The sequence below is a fragment of the Triturus cristatus genome, chromosome 10 (genome assembly GCF_964204655.1).
Source record: "Triturus cristatus chromosome 10, aTriCri1.1, whole genome shotgun sequence".
NCBI lineage: Eukaryota > Metazoa > Chordata > Amphibia > Caudata > Salamandridae > Triturus > Triturus cristatus.
The window spans coordinates 409,361,665-409,387,991 of record NC_140593.1 but is presented as its reverse complement, the minus strand read 5'-3'; positions in this window follow the sequence as shown (position 1 = coordinate 409,387,991).

Sequence of the window (26,327 nt, the reverse complement as noted above, 5' to 3'; positions counted from 1 at the left end):
CTATCACGCTGTTCTTTGATACCAATTTGGGCTCTGTTGACGACTTCCAGACGATCTGGGAAACGTTCAAGGTTTATATAAGGGGGTGGTCATGGCCAAGCACTCGGGAGTGTTGCGGGATATACGGCAGAGGCTTTCGACACTGGAACGCAAATTGGGGGAACTGGAGGCTAAGCAGCGCATAGAGACGTCGGCAGGCATAGCGGAGGAGATAAAGGTTCTCCTGGCAGAATACCATGAGGCGGCGGATGCGGAGGTGCTGCATCTGGGGAAATACGCCACCGCCAGAGTATATGGGGAGGGAGATAGGCCTGGGTCTGTACTGGCGAATGTACTAAAAGCCCGCCGGAGTAGAACTGTGATTACTAAGATTAGGTCGGAGGAAGGCGTGCTCTTAACGGAAGAGGCGGATATTACGGCGCGCTTCCAGACGTATTACACTAATCTTTATGCTTCTCAACAGACCGACATGGAAGAGAGCATCCGGGACTATTTGGATTATATTAAGCTGCCTTTCCTCACGAATGAACATAGGGAGTTTTTGGCCCTACCCATAGAGAAAGACGAGATTCTGGAGGCACTGACAGGTATGAAGGCAAATAGCGCCCCGGGGTCGGATGGCCTTACCGTGGCCTTCTACAGAGCGTTCATAGATCAGCTACTCCCACACATATCTACTCTGTTCGACAATATGTGTGTTAAGGGATGCATGCCGCAATCCATGAGAGAGGCGATATTGGTGGCGATTCCCAAACCGGGTAAGTCGCCGGAGGAATGCAGTTCTTATAGGCCGCTGTCGTTGCTCAATGTGGATACTAAGTTATATGCGAAAGTTTTAGCCACACGATTGGCTCTGCTCACAGCGGAGCTGGTGGCCCCGGAACAGGCGGGGTTCGTGCCTGGCAGGAACCTCACGTATAATTTGAGGACGGTGTTCGGCACTATGCAACATGTACGCCGGGACGCGCGTGCTCGGGCAGTTTTCCTGGATATGGAATAGGCTTTTGATTCGGTGGAGTGGCCGTTTATGCAACAGGTGCTGACGAGACTGGGGCTGGGCCCGGTCTTTTTACAATTGATCGGGTGTTATATAGGGGACCAACTGCGAGGGTACGACTGGGCGACCGAGTGATGGAGGCTATACCCATTTCGAGGGGGACGCGACAAGGATGCCCCTTGTCGCCTATATTATACACCCTGGTGGCGGAGCCTCTGGCCTGCGCCCTCCGAGAGTATCACAGCCTCAGAGGAGTCAATTTTCCTACTTATAAGATAGTGGTCTCTACATACGCCGACGATACACTATTATACGTTCGGGATCCGGAGACTAACTTAGCCCCGGTACTGCGAGAGGTGGTTCATTTTGGGGCGCTCTCTGGTTTGAGGGTAAATTGGAGTAAATCTATTGCTTTCCCGCTGACCCCGATTACTATCCCTTTTGAGATGGAGTACCCGTTCCAGTGGTCAGACGACTCGGTTCGATACTTGGGGATCCAGCTGCATATGGACTCGGATGTTGTGTTATCCGAGAACTATGGCAGAGCCGTCAGCAAACTAGAAGACGATGTTGAGACCTGGATCAAACTCCCTCTTTCGCTGATGGGTCGCATATCCATTATGAAGATGGTAGTGCTTCCCAGATTTCTATTTTTGTTTGTCAACATCCCCATAGTGCTGTCGCGTGCCTTCTTTACTAGGCTGACTGGATCCCTGCTGCGGCTGGCTTGGGCGGGTAAGTAGGCTCGTGTTAGCTGGCGTGTCTTGACGTTGCCCTATCACCTGGACGGCCTGGGGGCACCTGACCTGGAACTGTATTACAGGGTTGCACAGGGTACTCAGGTTCATAGCTGGATCCACGGTGAGGACGCGGCCCATATCTAAAACTAGAGAAATTGTTTGCGGCTCCCAGCGGTTATTTTTGAAGCGCCGGATCGGCGAACGGGGTTCTTAGACTCGTTGAACTCGACCCGGCATGCATGGAATAACATACTACAACAAAAGGCAGGGGCGCTATTATATTCGCCTGCAATGCCGCTTGAGTGGGCGGTCTGGCTGTCCCCCTGCAGGGAAGAGGGGGTGGTACGTTCCCTTAGGATGCTGGGTATACACTCGATGGGGGATCTGTTTACAGACGGCGTCGCTAAGACTTGGGAGGAGGTGGCGGCCACGGCCGACAACGCCACACAATTGCAGCGGTTCCAATTCCACAGGGTGAGACATGCATGGCGGCAACTCCTAGGGGAAGATATGGCCTCCGGAGGTACCGGAGTTGTCCTTTATTATTAAGCACAAAAGCCCCCATAAGTTAATTTCTAAGTTATACCATACTGCGATGTCGCAGAGATCGCTGGAATATACTAAGGCTAGGTTAGCCTGGCAGAGAGACCTCGAAATCACAATAGATGATGCGATGTGGGCGTACTGCTGTTCGGGGATCCGACGTATATCCCTGCATGGTAGACACAGATTGATCCATTTCAAGTTTATAAATAGAGTCTATTACACTCCGGAGAGGCTGCATCGGTATGGCCTACGGGAAGGGTCTGCATGTGACAGATGCAACCACCCTGTGGCAGACTTTATGCATCTGGCGTGGCGCTGCCCTGGTATACGCAATTTTTGGGAGGCGGTCTCTGGGCAGATAGCTAGAGTGGCAGAAATAGAGCTGGTCCCGAACCCTGCGGTGGCCCTGCTGGGGCACTCCAGGACTCTGCCCAGGGCGGCGCGGCGGCTGGTTGATATGGGTAGGTTCATGGCGAAGCGTAGGGTGGCGCCCTGCTGGATGCGGGCCCCTTGCCTACGGTGGCGCAGTGGACGCGAGATGTGCTCTACTGCTGTACACAGACGGAGAGGTTCAGTGAGCTTCTCTTGCGGCGCAGCAGACCAAACCATTTTTGGGGGCTCTACGTAGATTATCTCAGGAGGGGAGGGGAGGATGCGGAGAGGGAGGCGGGCACGACCAACTCGGAAGCCCAGAGGCACGGTGTGGCAGGAGAGCACGAAGGAGGGGCAGATACCTAATTCACTTCTTGGTAAGCTTTGGTCTGGGACACACGACAAACTTCTGAGGCGCATTATGACAGTAAGGTGCAGATAGGCGCTGCACGCAATAACGAGCACTGGGTAGATTACAGACAGGACGCCTCAACTGTTGGGAGGGGGGGTGGGGTCTGCATAATGTTATGGGGTTAGGTTTCCTTTTTTTTGTATTTCCCCCCTTTTGTTTGTTTTCTCACTCTTTATGGTTGACGGGGGAAGGAGAAAAGATAAAAACTGTGCCCTCGCCAGGGGGGAAAGACTCATGGTAATGGCATACAGGCTTGTTAACGTGGAAGGTATTGGGAGCCGTAATACTGACAAAAGTGATGACCAGCCTCCGGGATGTAGTATAAGCTGAGGTGATATGTACTTAATTGTAAATATGGCAGCCGGCCTCCGGGTTGTAGGCGCACAGCTATGTATGTCAACAAGCATGGTCAGTTCAAAATAAATAAATAAAAAGAAGAAGTCTTGCCACATCCAAAGAAATCTCTGATGTTTGGAAATATTTCTCCATCCCTAAAGGAAAAAAAAAATTGTTGCAAAAATTGTCAAATGAAATTTGTGCAGCAAACAAATGTTGAGATGTACAGGGAAGAAGTATTCACATGTCACAGCCTCTATGTGGAAACCTCAGAAATCCGTACATAAGAGATTGTATGAGAGGGTGATAAGAGAGAGGAAAGATGGAGAAGCATGATCAGCAGTTGGACCATATGTGAAACCCTTACCACCCAACTAGAGGGTTACCATCCTCGCTGTTTCACCAAAACTGCAAAACAAAGTGACGTTTTGTGGAAAATGTCATGCCAGTTGCTCTAAAAATGTCATCTGGTGCCCAGTTTCTGGATGCTGCCAGCAAGCATAATTGTTAATTTTTTATCACCACACCATTCCACCTTCCATTCCTCTTAAAGACTGAAGCCAGTTGCTTCTTCCAAATTGCCTTCCCTTACTCCTTTTCTACCCTTATTTTTCTTCCATAACAAAAAAGGCATACAAAAATCAAACTTTAAAAAAAAAATGCTGTATGTTTTTGTACAATTGTGTGTTTAAGTGTTTGTGAGTTTTTCTAGGTATACATGTATCATGCCCCACATAGGTGAAATAAAAGTAGCACACACATGACTACTTTAATATTCACCATGGGGAATAAGCCTGTAAAGTATTAAAGAAGACACTAGTAAATGTTTTGCAATGTCATCTAGAATACTGAAATGTTAATGTTAATGTTAATGTTAATTTAATTTATATAGCGCGGCTGCTACCCGGAGGTGTCCTGGCGCTTTGTCAATACAGAATCCGTGAGGGAACAACAATGGAGCACTAGAGAGTAAAAAGCCAGGTTTTGAGGGCCTTCCGGAACATAAGATGATTATCAATCGATCTTAAGCGAAGGGGTAAATCATTCCAAAGTTTGGGGGCTGCAAAGGTGAAGCGCTTGCCGCCCCAAGTAGCCTTACGAATGAAGGGGACCGTAGCCAATTTGGCTTCAGAAGAGCGTAAAGATCTAGCAGGGGAATACCAAGTGATGTTTTGTTGAAGGTGTTGTGGGCCCAGTTTATATAGAGCTCTGTGGACTATGCACAGGGATTTAAATTGAATTCTGCGCCTGACCGGGAGCCAATGAAGCTCTTTGATTTTATCCTTAATGGGCGCAAATTTGGGAGTCTGGGTCAGGAGTCTTGCTGCTGTATTCTGGACCCGCTGTAACTTCCCTAACAGGCCTTCTTGTAAGTTTAGATAAATGCTGTTACAATAATCCAATTTAGGCATAACAAGAGATGTAATGACCGTCTGTTGGCAGGATTTGGGGAGGTAGGGGAGCAACTTCCTGCAAGTCCTAAGCAGATGGGAAGTGGAAGAAACAATGGTATTGATTTGGTCCTTAAAAGACAATTTATCATCAAGATAAATGCCTAAATTTTTTACTTTGGATGTAGGTTCTGGTAGTAAGCCCATGTTATCTGGCCACCAAGATGGATTCCAAAAAACCGGGTTGTTGCCAAAGACAACAACCTCAGTCTTATCAGTGTTCAACTTAAGACTGTTATCAGCCATCCAGGAGCCTACCGCCGCGATGCACTCCTTGAAGCGAAGAGGGGCAGAAGCAACATTCTGGGGTGAGAGAGAAACCACGATCTGTGTATCGTCTGCATATGACGTAAGGGAGAAACCAAATGACTTGATCAGTGGGGCAAGTGAGGTGACATAAACATTAAACAGCGTGGGGCTGATGGAGGAGCCCTGTGGCACCCCACAAGGAAGCCTAAATGGCTTAGACGTAAATTTTCCCAGGGCAACTGAGCTTACTCTCCCCGCTAAAAAGGATGAGAGCAGCTCCAATGCTGAGCCTCCGACACCGATCTCATGCAGTCTAGCAAGAAGAGTGGCATGATTCACGGTGTCGAAGGCTGCAGAGAGGTCAAGCATAATAAGTGCTGCGTGACCACCCTGGTCTAAGGAGGTTTTAATTTCATCCGTTGATTTTAGCAGGGCTGTTTCTGTACTGTGAGCACTTCGAAAGCCGTATTGAGTGGGGTCAAGGAGATTGTTCGTGCCCAAGAAGGTGCTCAATTGGCTGTTAATGGCCTTCTCCAGTATTTTTGCCGGTAGGGGAAGACGGGAAATTGGCCTAAAATTGTTGGGATTGCCTGGGTCAAGCGAGGGTTTCTTTAGAAGGGGAACTATGGATGCTATTTTCCATATTGATGGAAAGATACCAGTTTGTAAGCAGTTATTGAAAATATCTGTAAGGGCTACGGCAGTTGGCTGAAGAGCCATTTTAATAAAGGCAACAGGACTGGGGTCCAAAGGGGAGCCAGACTTGGCATTAGTGATAAGCTTCATAATTTCTGTGGTGGTCATGGGGGCAAAGGACATAAGTGTAGGGCTGTTTAATTCAGCAGCTGCTGAAAAAGTAGAGCCAAGGGAGACTGGTACGGATATATCATTAGTGAAAGGGGAAAAGGAATTGAAGATGTGGCTAACTTTATTAAAGAAAAACTCGGCTATGTCCTCACAGAGTTCTTGGCTTGCCACAACCGGGGAAAGAGGGGGCGTTGAAAGAGAAGATACGATCTGAAACAGTTCTTTAGATGAATTTTTAGATTTAGTAATCCTGTAGCAAAGTATTGTTGTTTAGAAGTGTGGAGTAGAAGTTTATATTGAGAAATGGAGGCTCTATAGCTGTATTTGTCCTCCATAGTGTAATGCCGGCGCCATTGACGCTCCAATTTCTTACACTCCAGCTTCCTGTTTTGGAGAGCGGCATTGTACCAGGGCGCCGTAGGAGAGCTTCTAGTACAGCGGATTTTGGTAAGCGGTGCGAGTTTGTCTCCTGCTTGTTTAATCCAGCCGTGGTAAGACGCCGCAGCTGTATTGGGATCTGGTGAAAGGGAGGGGAAAGTAGCAATAAGGGTAGCTATAGCGTCGTACTCATGGATTTTGTTCCATTTCCTAACAAGAGCAGTATGACGACTGGGATTTGGATTAGTGGAATTGGGACAGGCAAGCTGGAAAAATACAACCTGATGATCTGACCAGGTAAGTGGGAGACAACTGGAAAAGGTCAGATTAGAATTATTAGTGAAAATGCCATCCAGAGTGTGGCCTGCCTTGTGTGTAGGACCCTGCACTACCTGGGAGAGTTCGGCGCAGTCCATAAGGCTAAAAAGTTGGGCCGTGTCCGGATCTAAGATGGCTTCCAGATGGAAATTGAAGTCACCAAGAATGGTGACTTCAAGTGGATGTTTAAGTAGCTGTATGGTGTCTCACTGGATGTGTGAGTGCCTGTATGGGAATATCAGGGCTTTTGTAAGTGGCTCTCTGGGTGTGTGAGTAGCTGTGTGGGTCTATGAGTGGGTGTGTAAGTGGTTGTGTGGGTGTGTGAATGGAATGAGTGTGAGAGTGTCTGTATGGGTGTATGAGCTTATGTGAGTAGGTGTGTTCATGTATAAATAGGTGTGTGAGTGACTGTATGAGAGTGAGTGGCTGTGGGTGTGTCAGTAGGTGTGTGATTGACTGTATGATGTGTTAGTAGGGATGTAAATGGCTGTGTGGGTGTGCAAGTGGGTGTGTGAATGGGTGTGTGAGTAGCTGTGTAAGTTTGTGAGTGGATATGAGAAAGTGGCTGTATGAGTGTGCGAGGGGGTGACTAATTGGCTGTGTCAATGTTTCAGTGACTGTAGGGGTTTGTTAGTGGGGATGTAAACATCTATGTGGGTGTGTTACTGGGTATGTGGGTTTGTAAGTGGGTCTGTGAGTGAGTGTGAGAGTGACTGTATGAGTATATGAGTGGGTGTCTGAGTGGTTGTATGAGTGGGTGTGTGAGTGCCTGTATGGGTATGTTAGTGGGTATGTATGTGAGTGTGTGAGTAGCTGTGTGAATAGCTCTATGGGTATGCATGTGGGTATCTGAGTGACTGTATGGGTATGAGAGATGAGAGTATCTGTATAGGTGTGTGAGTAGGTGTTTGAATGGATGTATGTGACTGTAAGTGGGTGTCGTACTGTATAAGTGTGTGTACATTTTTTTAATTGTAGTCTGGTACAGCTTTACAATGTAATCTAATGCAACAACACTGGAAGAACTAATTTGTCAACCATAATACTCCAAATAGATGGTGCAATTCATCTATATAAAAAAGAAAGAAAAGAAAATATGAAATAGTATTCTACTTTATAACATTTTTAATTAAACTTAGAAATGTTAGCATGCATAACTTTAAAATAGCAATAAATCACTACACATTTCCCGTGCTCTAATGCTCTGTTACAATAAAAATCAACTTTCATTTTCCCTTTCCTACAGTTCTCATAGTGTACACTTGTAGAATCATCCTCGAACATTGGGGAAAAACAATCATACAGACTGTCTAAAAAAACCACAACTGCACAGTATATCCCTGCAAATAAGCAACACAGCATGTAGCACACACTAAATGTTTTTAAATGATCATTTTATCTATGCTTGCAGGACTAATCCAAAGAAACATATGCCGAGAACAAGAAATTCATCATTAGAAGTGCTACAGTTGCATTACTAGATACATAAGGCACACCAGCATAGGAAAAGCCTTATAATATAAAGACACTACCCTTGGGAGGCCACATATTGTCATGAATCCTGATAATGCATCTAGAATAACTAGACTATTTTACTATTAGAACTGTGACCATCATTAAAACTTTGGATTCGAAAACAAAAGATAGGAATATGGTAACTTCCAAGGCAACCTTTGCCTGAATTTAAGGTTCCTATCATTACATTCTGTTCATCCACTTCTACGTTTTAGAATAACAACCAGATCTAATACTAACTCCTTCATGAAAAATGATAGCGATAGTAGTGTATGTTTTGCCAGAAATACATATTTGTCCTTCTTTAAAGGTAGTAAACTTAGCATGTAATGTACTGCCATCCCATCTGCTTTGCATTGTTTTACCATTAAAATGACAGAGGTACCAGTTCTTGCTACACATAAAGTTAACAGAATATCTTTTTGACAATTCGGACATGCATTATGCTGCATAGCTTTTCTCATTATTCTTTCAAAAGGCACATTTTTGGTATCTGGTAATGTTAAATAAATCAAACACTCTGATTCTATTTGTGTAGTTGATGTGTATGAGCAATCTTCACATTCAAGGTGTCACACATAACTAATCCAAATAACTCACTAACAGGTGTCTCCTCCACCAAACATCACCATTAGAAACTCCTGTGTATCCTCTTGAGTATTTTGAGTAAACTGTACAGTTCCACTGCATATATCTTCAATGTCTTGAATGCCTGACGCACAACGGGGCATATTCTCAAGGATCTATTGCCGAGTTATCAGCACTTTATCGCTGCCAAAGTCGCAATAAATGTATTGCCCCATTCACAAGCTGGTGCTAACAGGCCATATTACCTGCAGTCGCAAAAAACATCGCCACAGATGATCCCGGCAACTAACGCTAATGATATGCAGAGTAGGCGTTCCCGTGCAAAAAGCCTCGACAACACCACTCTACTACATTTTCATTGACCAGCCAGATCAGCGATAAGATCACAAAACATGCGATAAGGCGCGTTAGCAGAAGTATTTTAACACCTGCTCTTACCTGGTGGAAAGTCGGACGACAACCGGCACCAGATAAGGGAGCACAGCCCATAGCCACACATGAAGAACAGATGCCCTGGAGCAACTGATCATGCAGCCCAGAGCCCCAATAGGGCAACAACACCCACCGCCACCACCCCCATTCCCCCCTGGGCCCTACCCTGGGCACCCCCCCCTTTGGACAAAGATATTGCACATCAACTCTCTGAAATCATGAACCAAACAATTCGCCTGAAGTCACACAATCACAGCACCTAACATACATGTGTGGTCAGAAGAAGGGAAATCATACATTCATCCCATAACATCCACATAATACGTTTATTACAGAATAAACTCAAAACAACAATTCTGAACAGTCATGTCAGGTCTTCTCAGGACATTCTGTAAGAGAGAGAGAGAGAGACAGAGATAAGGAGAGAAAGAGAGGGAGAGAGAGAGAAAGAGAGGGAGAGAGGGAGAGAGAAAGAGAGAGAGAGAGAGAGAGAGAGAGAGAGAGAGAGAGAGAGAGAGAGGGGGAGGGAGAAAGAGAGGGAGAGAGAGTGCCGACACAGCAGACCCAGGCCTCACTGCTCACCTGCTGCGACCGGTGTGTCTCTAACCACGTGCCGGTATACACTGCAGTCCCCCAGGTCCCTTATCTGAAACAGCTTCCAGAGACATGAATGGCAGAGTCCATACATTTGCCCACGCCATTATCGCTTGCCTGCCCCTGCGCACACAGGCTGCTGCACCCCAGCCCTCCCGCCACCCAGTGGTGATTGCCTGCCCCTGCGCAACCAGGCCTCACTGCTCACCTTCCGCCACCAGCGTGTCTCCAAGAAGACTCACCACGTACCGGTGGGAGGTCCAAGCCCTGGACCCGTGACCATGGCACCCTCCACATCATGCAGCTCGCACCGCGGGCCACCAGGTCACACACTTGATTCTGGGTCTTGATTTTGCAATGGCAGAGGCCTCATCAGTGCACACAGCATCATCGCAGGCTGCACACCCGCTCAGCTCTTGAGGTGCCACTAACTCTGTGAACCGCGAGGCAATGCCACGTGGCGGGTGGCCCGCACTTCTCGCTGGCTCAGGCCTACATTGTGGTCCAGCAGGGCTCACACTAATCCTTACCAGTCTGGACTGCCAGGACAGCGCATCATCGCAGGCTGCACACCCGCTCAGCACTTTAGGTGCCCCTACCTCAGTGCACCTCAAGACACCGTCCCGTGGTGGTGTGCCTGTGCCTGCCACAGTGTATCCAGTGCCACCAAGTCTGTGCAGTGCTAGCCATGGACCCTTTATGATTGAGTCCCGTGGTACGGATGCCATCATGTCACCCCTGACACTGGGCAATGTGAGGTGGCAGGGCCCTAGGCCCTCATGCATAAATGATAACCACACGGAGACACCCAGTTAGAGAGTGGAAATGGTATCCAGCATGTGCGCCAGGCCCTTTTTTGGCAGGGTCATATGTCCTGTGATGCCTGTGCTGGATGGGTGTGGTGTGGGTGTAAACTAGCTGTGAGGGAGTGGCTGTGGCATGCTGACAACTAGATCTGTGAGCAGCAGATCCCGACAGAGAAGACCTGGGACATGTAGCGTTGTTGTCCCCCCGTGAGCGTTAGCGGAGTGGCCTGTCCTGGCGTATGCCAGTCCAGCGTAATGTTGTGAACAATGACCCCGGAGCTCTGGGTGTGGCTCCGTCCTGGGCTGGACAAGGAACTAACTAATGCATGTGTCTCCGTAGTAGTGTCAGCACCACACGGACCGCAATCGGCAATGTGTCACCCTGTGACCCAAGTCCCGTAACATGAGCAACATGGACATAAGGGGGAATCACTGATCCTACATTCATCGATACATCCACACTTGAAAGCTCATAGACATGACACATCTGTGAGAATATGAATGTTTATTGCACATTCAGTGGAGTGTTGCAGCTGGAGCAGTACAGGGCCATGCAAACCCCACTTTACTTTGTCGGCCCGTGGAGGGCCAGCCAGAGTCCTTCAGGGAATGACAAGTACATCAGAAGAGGAGGAGTTCAGTCCGCAGTCTGATAGCTGTGTCATTGGTAACCAAACAGAATATGGCAGTCCATGTCGAGGTCCAAGGTGAGTGTCGCAGAGTGCATCGGGGGACAGTGGAAGGTGATGATGCAGAGGGAAGAACCAAGCAGAAACAGGCCACATGGTGGAGATGAATGCTACTGTGTCCTTCTGTCCATGAAGGCAGATTTATCTGCATCTTCATCCTCTGCTGTTGCATGTGCCTCACATGTGGGTGGTGGTGTTCTGTATCCAGCACTGTGTGGCAGTGACACCTCAGGGGCCGGAGGTGGAATGTCTGCTGCACTGTGTGGCACTGACACATCAGGGGCCGGAGATGTGGATGGGGTGGTAGCAGCAGCATGCATCAGCACCAGGCCTTGTGGCAGCAATGCCATGAGGAGGGTCTTTAGGGCATTGAGGGACCCAGCTACCTCTCGCTGGTGTGCAGCCATGGCAGCCGCTCTTTCCACCTGCGTCTGCTCCATGTTCTCCATGATCCTCCGCGTGTGTCCCTACTCCCGGGTGAGATCGCTGGAGGCACTCTGACTAGACAGTTGTTCTTGTTGCAGATTCAGGACTCTAGCGATGTCAGCCATGGTTCGTTGGAGAGCATGGAGCAGACTGTGGGTGTCCATTAGGAACTGTGAATGGTCCCTGATGGGACTTAGACACCCACGTATGGCGTCTAGTTTGGCTGTCATGCGGTCGAACACCACCTTCACTTGTTCAGCCAGCTTCTCCTGGCACCCCAACACACAGCGTTGGAAGGCCATGTGTTCATCGTAGGGGTCCTGAGAGGCAGCTGTGGTGGTGGGTGCTGCCTGCTTGAGTGTTCTGTGCACGGCGTGGGTTCTCCTCGTAGCACCTGGGCTGCCCTGCTCCTGGAAGTGGGCTGCAGAGGCTCTACACGAGCTGTTGGAGGGCGTCGGAGTTGAAGGTGGGGTGGTCCTCTTCGTCATCAGAGAAGAGAGGTTCGGCCTGCTCTGCAGGAGGTTTTGGATTTCCCCCTGCAATGTGAAGGGGAGATGCGGTTTAACATTGTGTTCACATGTATGTTGATGCATTGTACATGTTTACATTCAGACTGCATGACAGTGTACATTGCGACTGTTTGGGGGGAGCTGCCTATTTGATGTGGGTCAGTGGACATTCTGACAACATCACAGATGTGTGTTTGTACTTGTACATTGTCAACTCTCATTTCCCTGCAATGACAAATGTGATTGGCCAGTTTCTATGCACATGCAGCACCAGTTGTGTCCTCTGTTCTATTGTGGATGTGTTGCGGTTTGTATCACATCGTTGTCAATGTTGATGTGCCCCCAATAATCCTATACCAGGAGTACTTTCAGGCCGACACTATAGCGCTGGGACGCCCGAGGGTAGCTACGCGCTCTATAAAACCCAAATCAAATCAAAATCAAATCAAAATCATGTAATGTGTGTGTGCCACATTTTGGTGGAGTCACGCCAGCAGCTCTGATTTAGGTTCCCCTTATCCCATACATGCGGTGTGCCTCTGCCTTCTGTGCTTATATAGTGCTGAGATGTTGCATACTTGGGTGCATTGGTCTCCTGGTGGGAGTTGGGAGTCTGGGGCCTGGTTTTTCCGCAGATGTGCTATTTTTAATTGTGCATGTGTGCCATTGTGCCCATCTCTGCCCGTCCCCCCAGTCCGTGGTCGTTACTCACCCTGTTGCTGTTGTGTCCGGTCATGTTGAGCAGTGTCCAGGCCCCTAACTCCTGCCACCGTCTCCCCACTGATGACTGTGGACACCATTTCCTCCATCTCGTTTAGCTCCTCCTGTGGCGGTGGACTCCCACCTCCAGTCTACATTGCTGCCTTCCGGTCCATTTGTCCCGTTCCTGCCTCCCAGCTGCTCCTCCCTCCCACCTCCCCTTCTTATGGCAGCCGCTGCGCGGTGAGGAGAGCGACCCTTGACCCTGTTCCGGGCAGGTCGCTCCCCACGCCGCACAGCACCACCTGTTGTGCCCGTGTCCCTGAGCTCGCTGCTGCCACTACTGACGTGAGTTCGAGGCCCTCCTCCACCCGCAGGCTACCACCTGTGCCTCATCCCTGGTGGCCTAGTGGTAGGCCGTAGGTATCTGTGTGCTCGCTCTGCCCCTTTTTTCTTGTCTGCCCTGCTGTGATTTTGCATTCGGTTGTTGAATTGTCATTTGTTTTATTCCTCCTTTATTCCTTTGTATTGTTATTGTGTCCTTCTGTTAATTCTGCCCGCTCTGCTCTCCTGGTTCTCGCCACTGCGTCCCCTGCCATCCCGCCCCCCGCTTGCCCATTCGTCCCGCTCCCGCCTCTCAGCTGCTCCTCCCTCCCACCTACCCTTTTTATGGCGGCCACTGCGCAGCCACGCCGCTGGCGCGCCGGAGGCGCACCTAGGGCAAGCCCGTCTGCGCCCGTCCACTCCTGGACCGCGCCCTGTGCCAGACCCCCTGGCCCCCATGAACACCACAACACCCGACACCGCTATGACACCAGCACCGTCCACGCACTCAACACCGGCCGATCACACACCTGCTTCCGGGCATCCCCGAAGCGCACCCAAGAACCCTTCTCCTGCCGGAACTGCAGCTACACCACCCTCCAAACCACCACTATGTCCACCGGGGTAGGACGTAACAACCTCCGATACATTCTACTCAACACCCGCTCGGCCCGCAAACATGCCATTGAACACTGAGACCTACTCGACTCCTCCTCCCCAGACGTCGCCTTCCTGACGGAGACCTGAATGAACCCCCTCCTCGGCACCCAACATCACCATAGCCATCCCTCACGGCTACAAGATCACCCGCAGGGACCGCACCAACGGAACAGGAGGAGGAATCACCATCGTCCACAGAAACGCCCTCAGAATCTTGACCAGCACCAACAACACCCTCAGCGCCGCCGAACACCTACGCTTCCAGATCCACACCGACACCAACACCACCCTCAGAGAATCCCTCATCTACAGACCCCCCAGCCCCTGGCCGCAGTTCAGCAACTCCATCGCCGACTTCGTCAGCATGCACACCTGAGGTGTGGGAGATGAATTATATAAGACCAAACGGCATCCTTAGAAATTTGTATGTTCCAAAAGGTGTTATAAAAGTGGTCAATTCTTGGCAGGAAGGGTGTAGTCTGACCTGGTGGTAGGCAGAAGACAAGTCTAATGTTGAGAAATGCGTGGCACTACCTAACGAGGATAACATTTCTGTTATGTTCGGGAGAGGATAGTGATCCACCACCACTGCCTTGTTCAGTTCCCTCAAGTCAATGCACAGCCTGGCCTCACCGTTGGATTTTCGAGCCATCACAACCAGAGAAACCCACTCCGTAGCTTCTACCTCTTTGATAATGCCATTATCCAGTAGCTTGTTCAATTCTTCTTTCATTTTGTCTCTGACTAACAGGGGAACGTTTCTGACTTTGGCTACTACAGGGACAGAATTATCCTTTAACTTAATTAGATGTTGGTACTTTTTTAGACAACCAAGTTTTTTATCAAAGACTTGTGGGAATTTATTGATCCAATTGTTGCGGTCAAAGATTGAGGCTATAGTCGAGAGATCTCTCAGACACACTGAAGGCGTTTGATTAGGATCTAAATAAACACCAAGATCCCTTTAATGAGACCAACTTATCAAAGAATCTCCCTTCATGGAAACATAAATCTTGCCTGCAGTGAGCCTACCTTTGTAATCAATTGTTCCTTCAAAGTATCCTAAGAGATTTATTATTTGTCCCCCATAACCTCTTGGCACAATATCTGGTTTGAATAACTTCACTTTTGTGAGTAAATATTTCTCATAAAAATCTTTGGGAATTAAAGTGATCTTTGCTCCAGAGTCGAACAACATCTTAACACACTTGTCATTAATTAACACTTCTTCCATAGGACCATCCTTCACTTGGCAACAAATCTGAGAAACAATTACATCTTCCCCGTCTTGTTCATAAAGATCAACCTCCCTCACACTCTTTTGATTCCTATTGGATCTACAACATTTTGAAAAATGACCTTTCCTTTTACAAACAGAGCAAATAGTTTTCCACCCAGGACAGTCTTTGGAATTAGCCAAATGTCCTGTGTTCCCTCAATGAAAACATTTTACAGAGGAATACTTTGGGTTTGCGTTCGGGCGCACACCTTTTGAAGAGCTTGAAGTGCCTTGTGTGGACCCTTTGGAGGCTTTGTCAGGCCCTGCAGGTGCATCTGTTTTTATTTCCTTAACTTCTGCATCAGTACTCTTATTGTTGTCTGCTCCTTTGCGTATAGCCTCAGAACAAGCTTTTGAATGCTCATGCAACTTTAAAGTGGTGATGACTTCTTCAAGAGAAGGATTGTCTTTTTGCCAGAGTGCGTCTTTTGCTTTATCAATAGATGACCCAAGCATGAGTTGATCTCTGAGTCTTTCCTCCAAACTCGCCCCAAAGGAACAAGTGGAAGCCAGCTTGCGCAAGGAGGTGACATATTGTTCCACAGATTCTTCATGTTTTTGGAGTCTCTTTCCAAAGTGATAACGTTCTAATACCATACTCATTTTGGGTAGGTAATGCAAATCCATTTTCCTTATGCAGATTTCATATTCATTTAGAGAGTTGCCCTCACTGTCCGGTAGGTCAGGGAGGTGTTCGAATACTTCTTGCCCCTCTGAACCAAGACAGTGTAAGAATAAGGCAGACTTCCTTTCTGCACTCAAAGACGTACCGCAGACCCTGGCATAATTAGAGAACACTTTTTTCCATTTCAACCAAGGTATGGGAGGGTCTTCTGGGGCAGAAAGAAAGAACGGGGGCGCGGTTACATTTTGCATGATGTGAATAAAAGATGTCACAACACTGAAAAGGTCAAGCACCTTGGTATTAAAAGAGCTACCCTTACCTCTGAGGAAAAGAAAACAAAAATGGTTGCACTAAGCATTCAGTATAAGCAAGTAAACATTGGAGAATTATTGTTATTACTGTCATATATTAGAGTATGACAAAGGAAACGACAGAAAATAATAACTGTGCAGATCAGAGTTGCCACCGTGAAGAAAACGAAAGTCAGCGTGGCGAAAATCCAACATGAACAGACTTGAAAGCAGACGTAATTTCCACGAGGCAAGGCAGTAAGAGAGTCTGGAACCAAGAATCAAAGTTTTACCTCGCAATGTTCAATCGGCGTGTTCCTCGAGTGTTGCAGCGTTACTGAGCTCGCAATCAGGAAACAAAGCGAGCAGTTCCTTTCCCTTATTTATGACGTGTAGCGGGAGGCGCCGGGAGTTGGCAGAGTTGCGTCAAGCAAAGCGGGTTGCAAACCAACAGCACCCAATGCACACCGAGGCCCAAACGATAAGGCCTCTACACAAACCAATGAGGAGGCACCTCACAGGAAAGGTGACAACCCCCAAACCAACTAATGAGGAGACGCCTCCCGGAAAACAACGTCGAAGGCGAGGAGAGGAAAACAGGAACCAAAACTTGTAGCGAGTCGCAACAAACACAGGAGGTGCTCCGCTCTCACCGCTCGTTCAATAACGACACAGGAGGTGCTCCGCTCTCACCGCTCGCCCAACCACGACACAGCCAGTGGATGAGCTCCCACGAACTCTGGAGGGAGCGCAGACGGAGTCGTTTTGAGTGGTACAAACGATTGCTGAAGGTAAGAAGCGGTGTGCCAGAATGCTTGAGTTCGAAGAAAATAGATGAGTTGAGGTCTCTTCAAGAGTTTCCACTCGTCGCCAAAATGAGGTGTGGGAGATGAATTGAATAAGCAGGAAACAGTAGATGGGTTGTGAACTCTTTAATGAAGAGAGTAATCTTGAGACCTCATCCTCCAGCCAAGCCAGTGCAACTGACAATAGCTTCAACCCATAACATTCTCTTCACCAAACATTCTTCAAAAGAACACCCACAGCAGCTGACATCATCATCTTGACATGGATGCTCAGAACCATTAATTAAGAACACTACAACACCCTTGCATCCATGGACTACATCCTCCTCGGAGACCTGAACTTCCACCTCGAGAACACCAACGACAGCAACTCCACCACCCTGCTCGGCAACCTCACCAACCTTGGACTCAAACAGCTCATCACGACTCCCACCCACTCCGCCAGACACACGCTGGACCCCATCTTCTCCACCAGCAACCACATCACCTTCAGCCACACCACCGAACTCCACTGGACTGACCATTGATGCGTCCACTTCACCTTCGAGAAGCCTACCATGCACCACCGCACACAACGGGCCCCCCACCGCAGCTGGAGCAAAGTCACCAGCTAGTCACCACCCTCACCCGAAACCCAACAACAACACGACCGACACCGACTCCGCCGCCCGCAACCTCAGGCAATGGATCGACGATTGCACCAACACTCTTGCCCCGACCAAGAAGCCCTCGAACAGACACACCGACAGAAAAGCCATCTGGTTCACCGCCAAACTCCAGGCATCCAAGCAGGCCTGCCATAGGCTCGAGAAGAAGTGTCACCACGATCTGAGACTGGACAGCAACACAGCCTACAGGAGTGCCATCCGCAGACACCACCAACTCATTCGAACCGCCAAAAGGACCTCCTTCAAAGAGCGCATCGACATCAACGCACACAACAGCAAAGTGCTCTTCAACATCGTGAAGGAACTCTCCAACCCCAGCTCCAACTCCAACGACATCCCGCCATCACAAGACCTCTGCGACTCCCTAGCCACCTTCTTCCACTGCAAGATCGCAGACATCCATGACAGCTTCAACAACCAGGCCCCCCCGACAGACACCCACACCTCAGAACCACCGTCCCCCTGCTTTCCTGTACCCACGTCAACGACACCATCAAAATCATGAACACCATCCACTCCGGCTCACCATTCAACCCCTACCCGCACTACACCTTCAACAAAGCAAGCTCCACCATCGCACCCCATCTCCGCAAGATCATCAACAGCTCCTTCGAGACCGCCACCTTCCCGGAGAGCTGGAAGCACGCTGAGATCAACGCCTTACTCAAGAAACCCAAGGCAGACCCCAAGGACCTCAAGAACTTCCGGCCCATCTCCCTACTCTCGTTCCCGGCAAAGGGCATCGAGAAGATTGCCAACAGGCAACTGACCTCCTTCCTCGAAGATAACAACATCCTGGACCTGTCCCAATCTGGATTCCGCAGCAACCACAGCACCGAAACAGCCCTCATCACCACCACTGACGACATCAGGGCCATGCAGGACAATGGAGAAACCATGGCCCTCATCCTCCTGGACCTTTCGGCCGCCTTCGACACCGTCTGCCACCACACGCTCCGCACACGCCTCCACAACACAGGGATCCGTGACAAAGCCCTGGACTGGACCACCTCCTTCCTCACCAGCAGAACCCAGAGTGTCCGCCTCCCCCCTTTCCATTCTAAAGACACCAAGATCATCTGCGGCGTACCCCAAGGATCGTCCCTCAGCCCGGCACTCTTCAACGTCTACATGGCACCACTCACCAACATCGTCCGATCGCGCGACCTCAACATCATCTCATACGCCGACGACAACCAGCTGATCCTCTTCCTCACCAAGGCCCCCACCACCGCCAAATCCAACCTCCACAAAGGAATGAAGGCTATCACCGAATGGATGATGAACAGCCGCCTGAAACTGAACTCGGACAAGATGGAGTTCCTCATCATCGGATCCACCCCCTCCGCCTGCGATGACTCATGGTGGCCGGCAGCACTGGGAGATGCACCGGCGCCCACTGACCACGCACGCAACCTGGGGGTCATCCTGGACTCAGCGTTGTCAATGACCCAACAAGTAAACGCCGTCTTCTCCTCCTACTTCAACACCCTCCGCATGCTCCGCAAGATCTACAGATGGATCCCCACTGGAACCAGAAGGACGGTCACCCAGGCCCTCGCCAGCAGCAGGCTGGACTACGACAACGCTCTCTACGCAGGAACCTCAGCCAAACTCCTGAAATTACTACAATGCATAAAGATCGCCTCTGCACGCCTCATCCTTGACATCCCCCGCCACAGCCACATCACAGCCCACCTGAAAGACCTGCACTGGCCCCCGTCAACAAGAGGTTCACCTTCAAACTCCTCACCCACGCTCACAAAGCACTCCACAACACCGGACCAGCATACCTCAACGAACGACTCACCTTCTACACCCCGAACTGCCAGCTTCACTCCGCTAACTTCGCCCTTGCCACCGTCCCCCGCATCCGACTAGCAACCGCCGGTGGCAGATCATTCTCCCACCTCGCCGCAAAAACCTGGAACACCCTCCCCATTCGCCAGCGACAGACCCAGGACCTGCTGGCCTTCAGGAGACTCCTCAAGACCTGGCTGTTCGAGCAGTAGAAACACCCCCGCCCCTCCAGCGCCTTGAGACCTTCACAGGTGAGTAGTGCGCTCTACAAATGAATTGATTGATTTATTGATTGTTTGCGAGTTTCTGCTTGGTTTTGCGCTTCACATCATTCCTGCACCTCTTGACCTCTTCCATTCTCCTCTTCAGCTACACCACCCTCCAAACCACCACCATGTCCACCGGGGTAGGACGTAACAACCTCCGATACATTCTACTCAACACCCGCTCGGCCCGCAAACATGCCATTGAACACTGGGACCTACTCGACTCCTCCCCCCCCAGACGTCGCCTTCCTGACGGAGACCTGAATGAACCCCCTCCTCGGCACCCAACATCACCATAGCCATCCCTCACGGCTACAAGATCACCCGCAGAGACCGCACCAACGGAACAGGAGGAGGAATCGCCATCGTCCACAGAAACGCCCTCAGAATCTTGACCAGCACCAACAACACCCTCAGCGCCGCCGAACACCTACGCTTCCAGATCCACACCGACACCAACACCACCCTCAGAGAATCCCTCATCTACAGACCCCCCAGCCCCTGGCCGCAGTTCAGCAACTCCATCGCCGACTTCGTCAGCATGCACACCCTTGCATCCATGGACTACATCCTCCTCGGAGACCTGACCTTCCACCTCGAGAACACCAACGACAGCAACTCCACCACCCTGCTCAGCAACCTCACCAACCTTGGACTCAAACAGCTCATCACGACTCCCACCCACTCCGCCAGACACACACTGAACCCCATCTTCTCCACCAGCAACCACGTCACCTTCAGCCACACCACCGAACTCCACTGGACTGACCATTGATGCGTCCACTTCACCTTCGAGAAGCCTACCATGCACCACCGCACACAACGGGCCCCCCACCGCAGCTGGAGCAAAGTCACCAGCTAGTCACCACCCTCACCCGAAACCCAACAACAACACGACCGACACCGACTCCGCCGCCCGCAACCTCAGGCAATGGATCGACGACTGCACCAACACCAGTGGTTGTGGGTGTTCATTTGCTTTGGCACAGTAATCTGTTTTGATGCAAGGGTCAGCAGCGACGCTGGCTCCGTCTCCCGCTGCATTTTTTAACTGCTGCTGACATCCGATGCAGGAGAAAGACTCCTGAGTTTTCCCGTCTGCGCATCCAATCAGAGCATCATTTCCTGTTGTTTCCTTATAGGATGCCTGACCTTGTCCTTCCTCTATGTTTTATTTTTGCTAGAGTGCTGTAAAATTAAAATGGTGTCTTTTGTTGTCTTCCAGGTGTAGCGTGGAACACGGACCAGGGCATATCATCAGGTAAGTCATCATTATCCACAGTCTCACCCCCTTCAGCCAATCACTGTTGTCCAACTTTTATTTTAATATCTGTTAATATTGGTTTTTCACTGCAAATCTCAAGTCAATAATGCAATTCTCCTCTACTCTCAGTCCAAAAGTACCAATAATTGCTACTCTTCCCACTGTGCTTTCACTCATACTCCTGTATTCAGCAAATCACAGAATTCCTATCAACTTTTATATATATTTGTTATACCACTTCTAAATGGTCACTATTTTTTAATCCTTTCCATATTTCTTTAAAGGAGCCCAATTTGGTTGCATTCTGTGGATCTTCAGATCCTCCGCTGCCCCCCGTATGAATCCATGGTTGAGCCATGGATCAATATAAAAGCCCGTAAAAGCATTCAACAATCTGTTGTTAATGCTTTTCCTTTACATTTTATTTTGCAAAATATTGTCAATTACAAGACATGTACTGCCTACTGAGCAATTGTAGCAAACCAGTCAGCTTTTCGGTTTCACACTGCAGTCTCTTTTGTTCCCTTCAACCCACACACTTTTAGCTCTGTTTCCATAGTAACCATGTTTCCAATAGTTTCTGCCTACCAGTAGGTCAAAAGTTTTACAATATTTTCTCTCAATAGCATACTAGCTTCACATTAACTGTAGCAGGTGTAGTTGACTGTGTGCAATTATACGCATATCCCCACCAACATAATTTCACAGAATTAGTTACTTCTTTCTTAAGGTCACTATCTAATTTTAGTTCCCTGCACATATCCAGCATCCATTCAAGCATGTTCTTTTATATTGTACTTTCTATCCTCCATTGTAACTGTCTTTCATCTTCAAAACTGCCTCATTCTGGGTCAGCCTTTTCCTGTGTACTACTCCTGTTTGACTCCAAAATGGTCAGAGTCTGGATTCAGTGCCATAGCTTTGTGTTTTGGGTCAGAGAGAGTACTAGAAAGAGTGGTATCAACAAGGACCTAGGTTTACCTAATGTAGAAATTACTGGGGTAGGACTTCAAATCCTAATGAAGGATACCTTTGCTAAGTAAATGTCACTTTACCCACAAACTGCCTTGGTGTTCTCTTACATTTGCCAACCAAAGAAGTGGAAGTGGTCAACCAAATTTGGTACACAGAAAGAGAAAACCAACAAACGTCAATAAAGTTGTTTCTGCATTTCTCTGAGGCCACAACATGGGCTCTATATACCATAACAACTACGCTTCAACATGGACAGAATATATCTAAAAGACGGAGTCTTTCATAGTCTTTTTTATAGACACAGGCAACAGAATATTCCTCAACAAGTTAAGAGACTGCATACTGTTCTATGTGTAATTATCATCTACACTCTGTAAACACAAAGGCTCTTTTCAGAGCCAACCCTTTTTCCGAACACTGGTTATTTTGGTTTTCATATCCTTTTGTTCTAATTTCTCATGTGGATCTGCAGATCTGTCACAGATCCTTGGCCAAATATGGGGTCTGCTGGCTATGTTGCAGGTGTTTCCACAAAAGATCCATTCCCAACAAAAAGCACATATTCACTACAAAACAATAACACATTTAGCACAAACATATTCTATTACAGTTTATATAACTGTATGACTGCCTGTGTATGGGTGTGTGAGTAGCTGTGTTAGTAACTGTGTGGGTGTGTGAGGGGCTATATGGGTGTATTAGTGGGTGTTAATAAGTGTGTTAGTAGCTGTGTAGGTATGTAACAGGGTGTGTGAGTGACTGTGCAGGTGAATGAGTAGCTGTCAAATGACTGTGGGTGTGTGAGTTGTTTTGTGGATCTGTGAATGGGTGTGTAAGTGGCTGTATGAGTTCTGTGAGTCTGCAAGTTAGTGTGTGTGTGTGGGTTTGTGAGTGGTTGTTTGGGTGTGTGAGTGGGTGCGTGAATAGCTGTGTGGTTGTGTAAGTAGGCATGTGAGTGTATGGTGAGTGGGTGTCTTTGTGGGTGTTTAAGTGGTTTTATGGATCTCTAAGTGGTGTGTGAGTTCACGTTATGGGTGGGTGAGTGAGTGTGTCAGTGGTTTTGCTATATGAGAGTATGAGTGGGTATGTAAGAGGCTGTCTGGGTCTGCGAGTGGGGGTGTAATGGGGTGCCTGGGTATGTACATAGGTGTGAGTGCCTGTGTGGGTGTGTTAGTGGGTGTGTGAGTGATTCTCTGAGTGGATTTATAAGTGACTGGATGAGTGTGTGAGAGGGTATGTGAGTGACCATGGGTGTGTGATTGGGTGGATATATGGATGTGTAAGTGGTTATGTGGGTGTGTGAGTGGGTGTATGTGTGTTTTTAATAATGGTATAGATCCATGGATCCATTGTGGATTCACAGTGGGGCCCATGCTGGGTGCGGTAGTGGATGCATGGGTCCTCGTCTGTGCAAAAAATCCACTTTTCCCCCACAATTTCTTCTCCATTAGGGGTCCCTCACAGATGCTCCATTAGTCCATTGGGGTCAGGATGAATCTATCCTGACCCCTTATATCATATTTCTACTTTATTTCTAACCCAGGGAACCATATGCCAATTCAAAAAATGGCGGCCACACCATTTCTGTCAGATTGAGGTCAGACAATCAAGACATTGCTGTTGGCGGGTGGATCCACGAATCCTCTACCGAGGATCTGCTGTGGATCTGTGTGTCTAGATATACTTAAATATTTTTGCTTAAATAACTCCAAAACTACTGAACAGAGTTACACCAAATGACAAAAAGCACTCCTTATGGACAAAGATCTAGCTTTCTGCCAAATTTGGGTAATTCCGTTCAATGGTTAAGGCTATAGTCGTGTCTAGAATCCCTATAGGAAACTGGATGGGTGTTAGACCTGGCATCATTGGCGTGGTTTCCCCTGACTTTTTGCCTCTGCCTCCTGTATTTTTGACACTGTGCTGGAATTGGTTTTTGCTGGGTTAGATGCTTTGGGCACTTTGCCACTGCTGATCAGTGCCAAAGTGCAAGTGCTCCCTGGTTAAATTATTATTGTGACAGGTTATCCATGATTGGCATATTTGTTTTACCAGTAGGTCCCTAGTAAAGTGCACCGAGTGTGCCAGGGCTGGTGATTCAAATGCTACTAGTGGGCCTGCAGCACTGATTGTGCCACCCACATGAGTAGCCCTAAAATGGTGTCTCAGGCCTGCCACTGCAGTACCTGTGCACAGTTTGTTAACTGCCATGTTGTCCTGGCCAGTGTACACACTTGCCAGGCCTGACCCTTCCCTTTTCTCACATATTGGACACCCCTATGGTAGTCCCAATGTACCCCCCTGGGCAGAGTGCAATGTATGTGAAAGGTAGGACATGTATTAGTGTGGGTAACATGTCCTGATAGTAAAATACTGCCAATTACGTTTTTCACTATTGAAAGGTTATCTTGCCCATAGAGTAGAATGGGGAATGCTGTGTAACATGTTTACCTGCATATCTTCCCATAGCAGCAAGATAGAACGTTGGAATCAGGTATCCCTGAACTTAGAATTTAATAACACATCTTTTAGGGAGGATGGTTTTTAAATTCTAAGTTTGGAAATGGCAATTTTAGAAAGTGGCTATTTTCTTGTTCAACCTTTCTGTGTGCCTCTGCCTGTTTGTGGATTGACTGTCTGGTTTGTGAGTGACAGGGGCTGGGGTGGCTCCAGGAGGCTGGGTGAGTCAGCACTAGGCTGAATAGACCCATGTAGAGTGGTGGGAGGAGTAGCACCTGGGTCTGACTAGGGCTGTGCCTGCCTTCCACAATGCTGGCTCCACCTCCTGCGGTGCGTCTGATGGCCCTGGCCTACACTCACAAAGGAAGAAGATGTGCACCGGCAGAGTGCACCCAGAACTGGTTTGGACTGGGTCCAGGACCCCTCACACATAAAGAACAAAGACTTTTGGGGTATAAATATCTGAGCTGAAACCCCTAAACTTTAGACTAGGAAAAACTTTGTGATCAAGAAGGAATCCCTGCCAAAGAAGAACAGCCAAGAAGACTGAGGAAAAGTGCTGCCATTGCTGTGTATCTGGGAGCTGACCTGCAGTTGCTGTTATTGCTAAGGAAGAGGACTAAGGGAATTTCTGCTGTGTGCTGTGTCCCACTACTTGAAGAGGAACTGTGCTGTGTGCTTTGTCCCTCTGAGGTGAACCTGTCTCAAAAGGCCTGAGAAGAGCTGGCCTCCTGTTGAAAACTCAGAGATACAAATGTTTTGCCAAAACTCCTATAGTTCGCCCTGCACCGTGCTCCACTGTTTCTGCTGTCTCTGGGGATAATTGTGTACCCCAGGATGTCGCTGGTGCCGCCGTGAAGCCTGCCTTGCTCACACGCCTTTCCGCTCTCAAGAAGCACAGAGAGCACTGCGTGTATCACCGCCGCCAGCCTGTGACCGGAGTGAAGTACTAAGGGCCGGTATTTTATCACCACTGGCCCTGCGTGTTCTTTTAAATCACCGCCGCTACTCGAGCTGCCTGCCCGAGGCCGGGTCCGTTGAGGAGAGGAGCTGGGTTGTGCCCGGAGCGAAGCCGGAGGGTTGCCTAGCAACCGGGACTCCTGCAACCACGTCATCAAGACGCAGAGCGGAAGAAGGAAGTCCCGTCTTCACCAAAGCTGTGCCGCAGGAGGAGAAGGGCTCCCGTCTGAAGAGGGAGGCGTCGACATGAGAGCAGCCCCGGGTAAACGCTCCCAGCTGTGCTGTGTCTGTGCGAGGCCAGGAGCGGGTTGGGAGCAGGTGGGGGGTGCGAGTGACTGTGCGGGCACGCTGTGGTTTTAAACAATCTTGAAAGCAGCATTCTCTGTGTTACAAAGTGCAGCGGGGGCAACGTTGAAGGACAGCGTCCTTTCGTTTTTACAAAGTGCAGAGGGGGCAAAGTTGAAGGACAGCGTCTTTTTGTTTTTACAAATTGCAGCGGGGGCAACGTTGAAGGACAGCGTCCTTTTGTTTTTACATAGTGCAGCATTCTTTGCTACAAGTGCAGCGGGGCACAATGACGTCCGTGAAGGACAGCGTTCTTTCCCACAAGTGCCCATTGTTGATAGGAGCACATTTTTTAAAGTGACTTTACACACGCTGGAAACAAGAGATTTACAGTCATACTGACTCTATCAGTTCCTTTACCTTTACAAATACCGTTATGTTTGCAAGAACATTCAAGGAACACTTCTTGAGAAAAGGATGAATTGTGTATGTTGGTTTTATGTCATTTGGATTCTGCCTAATCAAGATAAAGAGATTTATATTTTTATAAATAACTTGTGTGGTGTCCATTTGTGGTGTTTCACTGTGTTACTGTGAGCGTTGGTACAAATACTTTACACATTGCCTTGTGGATAAGCCTGTCTGCTCGTGCTAAGCTACCAAGGGGGTGAGCAGGGGTTATGAACATTGTGTTTCCCCCTAACCCTGACTAGACGCAAGGGTCCCTATTTGGTCAAAGGTACCCACTTTTGCTTGACGAATCCCCCTCAAACTTTCCAGACAGCAGCTGAAATGACTAGC